Source organism: Physcomitrium patens, chromosome 20 (assembly GCF_059467195.1).
Source record: "Physcomitrium patens ecotype Gransden chromosome 20, ASM5946719v1, whole genome shotgun sequence".
Lineage (NCBI taxonomy): Eukaryota > Viridiplantae > Streptophyta > Bryopsida > Funariales > Funariaceae > Physcomitrium > Physcomitrium patens.
In genome coordinates, this window is record NC_143429.1 from 11,539,541 (window position 1) to 11,543,775 (window position 4,235).

The following is a 4,235-nucleotide window of genomic DNA, read 5'->3' on the forward strand; positions in this document are numbered from 1 at the left end:
AAGAATCTTGAAGAAAATTTAAATAAGAAAATAAGATAGGTAATAATATGATTAATAATAGCCTCAATCTTACTTTTATACATATTGGATATCAAAAAATCTACATAGAAATGTTTTAAAGACCACAAGGCTTGTAGGCCAATATTTAAGTTGTAGTTTGTTTTTTTAAAGACTTCTTATTAATGCAAAAAAAAGAAAAAGAAAAAGAAAAAGATCCCTAGAATTATGTGGTATATTTAGGAGAATCTAAAGATGTAATAAAATTTTTGAAATATTTTTTATTTTTTTTTAAAAGAAGAATGTAAATATTATATATAATTTTTCTTTTAAATTATTATATTTATTATAATATTATATATTATAATTATTATTTAAGCATAAAAGAAATATATATAAAATATATATAAAATATATATAAAATATATATAAAATATATATAAAATATATATAAAATATATATAAAATATATATAAAATATAAAATATATATAAAATATAAAATATATATAAAATATAAAATATATATAAAATATAAAATATATATATAAAATATAAAATATATATATAAAATATATATATATATATAAAATATATATATATATATATAATATATATATAAAAAATATATATAATATGTATATATATATATATATATATATATATATAGATATGTATAAATATATAAAAATATTAAATTAATATGTTTTTAATCTACTCAAAATAGTCCATTCTAACAACATTTTAAAAGGTTTTCAAAATTTCTAGTTTAAATTATTCGACGCCAAAGCTTTTCTATTAAATTTATTTTTTTACATCTTTAAATTTATTAAAGTTAAAAGAAATATTTAAACTTTGTTAGAAAAATATATAATTATAATATGTAAAAGCTTTAATAAATAATTTATAACTTTAGACACCTCTAGTAATACAAATTGGTTTGGACAATCGGAAATAAAATTATATAAAGATTTTTATTTTTATTTTTATTTTTTATTTTTTTGTTTTTGTTTTTTGTTTGTTTGTTTGTTTGTTTGTTTGTTTGTTTGTTTGTTTGTTTGTTTGTTTGTTTGTTTGTTTTTGTTTTTGTTTTTTTTTTTTTTGCTCAAATTTTAAATTTCTATTGTGTGGAATTTTGAATGTTTTTTCTTTGCTACATTAAAGAAATAAATTATGCCTCAATATCAAATACATGAACCTTAACAAAATTCAAAAGATATTATATTCATATGTTGTTAAAGAAGAAAGCAAAGAAAGAAGAGTCAAATATAAGTTGAAAAATAACTAGAATAACTATTGTCAAATATAAAGAAATTAAAAAGTTTTGAGTCAAGACTACAATTCAAAAAAGATTTTGACAAATTTGAAGGTGGCCTTAATCTTATCTCAGCATATTATAGCCACTAAAAAATTCTATTTAAAGCTTTATAGGAATCACAAGGCTTATGGCTCAAACATCAAGTTGTGGATTGTTTCTAATGCAAATTTGGAAAAGTAGGTAACTTATAGAACAATCATCAATTGTCATGTGATAAATTTATAATAGTTTAAATATCTAATTTGAATGCCAAAATTTCCTTAAATCTTATAAAAAAAGATATTATTTAAAAAAGTGTTTGTACTTACTTTGTTTTTTAATTTTTTAATTTTTTTTCATCCTCTACTTGAATGAATTCTTAGTGGTGCATAAATTACTAATAAATGTCTTCTTTTTGCAACTTGTATAATGATTAAAATCCTACAAATAGAATTTTGACTTTTAAGACATATGAAGAAATTATTTTATTTTATTTTTGATATTTTCTTAGATAAAGCAAGAAGGAATTTAAGAACTCAATGTAAAGATTATACATTTTTAACTAAAATAATCCTAAACTAATATAAATTTTTAGAGATTTTATAATATTAAATAATACTAAACTTCTGTATTCTTTCAATATTATTTTTATTGATAAGGTTTGTGGATAATATCTTTTGAGGATAAAAGTAACTTATTTGAGACTATATATATATATATATATATATATATATAGTTTTAGATTCTATATTTTTTAAATTCATCTATAATCATTTTGTTTTGGAGAGTTGTTTTAAAATCTATATGTAGGCTTCACTTAAATAACTTCTTAGAATTCCTTTAAATGTGATCTAAAAAGCTCTATTATTTTTTAGAGATTCTAAAGCTTTATTGTTTCTATTAAATATTTTATATAAGAAAAAATAAGTAAATCTTATTTATCCTTGCTCTATTAGATACATTAATATACTTTAAAATTTCTTCGACAATATAAAAACTTATATTGAGTTATAAAAATTCTTCTAATTTCTTGGCTCTTATGCCATAAACTTTATGTCCTTACAAAAAAAAAAAAAAAAAAAATTACAACTTAAATTTATATTATGTGTATTACTCAGAATTTAATATAAATTTGATATATTATTTAATTAAAATATATTATAAAGTAATATATTTAAATTTATTTATATGTAAAGGTGATAAGAATTGATCTCAAATTTCTAAATAGTTTTTTAATAGGATACCTAGACATTTTCCTTTTGGTAGATTACAATTCAACTTTTGTCAATCTTTTATGTATTAATTAGGATTTTAAATGCCCTTTTTATACCAAGAGACTTTTGTATATAGTAGTCTTAGAGGAAATCGGCTTGCATAAATTGGTTTTATCAAATCATAACTTTCTGATATTTAGTTAATATATACATAGATATATATATATATATATATATATATCTATGTCTTATTGCTATATGAATAAGACATTGCAATATATATATATATATATTGCTATGTCTTATTCATAAGATAGAAAAAAACAATTTAGTCCATTTTTTTTATACCACCATATTACTATTTTTTTTTTTTTTTTTTTTTTCATAAATATAACATTTTATGTCTTTTTTATTTTTATTCTTCAAAAAATATATTTATCATGCTATTATAATGTACCACATAACCATTATCGTCTTCTAATCTTATTTTTTAAAAGTTTATAAGACTTTTTAGTACTAACTTATAATTTATCTTGTGATTAGATTTAATATGATAATCATGGTAATTTTATTTTTTATTTTTTTTAATCTTATATATCTCTAATTTATTGATATTCTATATAAGTTATTATTAAAATGAATCAATGAACTAAAAATTCAATTTATGGTAATATTTTTCTTATTATTATCAATATAAAAATTATATTGGTCACTTCTTTCTAGAAGTAATAACTTTCTTTAAGCAATCATAACTATTGGTTCTTACATGATTAATTTAATAAAATTGTATAGTTTTCTTTTTAAAACTATTTCCTATTATTAAAAATTATTAAGATCGTGGTTTGTTATAGCATCAATTATTTAGGTGTAAAAATCATTAATTTTAATAAAAAATATTTATTATTATTATCATTATTATTAATATTATTTTCTATTTTTTACAAATCTATTGGAATTAATAGGTTATAGCAACTTCTAAAAATTTTGAAGCTAAAAAATGTTCAATGTGTACTTCAATGGTGGAAGTTGTAGTTGCTTTGTTTCCAATGCAAATTCATATCAATTATTGCCTTATCATGGTGCTGGAATACTTTAAGATGTCTCTATTTATTTATTATTTTTTTGAGCTTAAAAATATATCTTTTTATTTTATAAGGATGTCTTCTTTGTCTTACCGCACTTGAATATTAAATGAAAAGAGTAATTTTCAAAGTTGCTAAGACTTGGATCTATTATACTTTTTATTACTTTAATATTTTTGAAGATCTTTACTATTCTTTTTTGATATTTATTTTCACTCAGTAGTATCAGTAATTCTACAAGATCACAACTTATTATTTTTCTTTTATCTTTGGTCTTATACAAGTAAAATTTTAACTTTTTAAACCAAATTTTGTTTTTACAACTACTTCTTGCTAACAATAAAATTTTAGTTATGTGTAATTAACAATAAAATTTTAGTTATGTATAATTTTAGTTATGTGTAATTTTATTAAATAGATATTTTATAATATTTATAATAATTTTTATATTTCTAATTTTTTCCATATGTTAAATTTTATATGATTTTGTAATTATAGTTTAAATTATAAGATTAAAAGATATAAAAATCAAAAAATATAAAATATAAAGAATAAATTATTACTTTTATAGAATATTCTTTTAAATTTATATTTAATTAAAAATAATATTAAAGATAATAATTCAAAGAATATAAATAATTAAGTA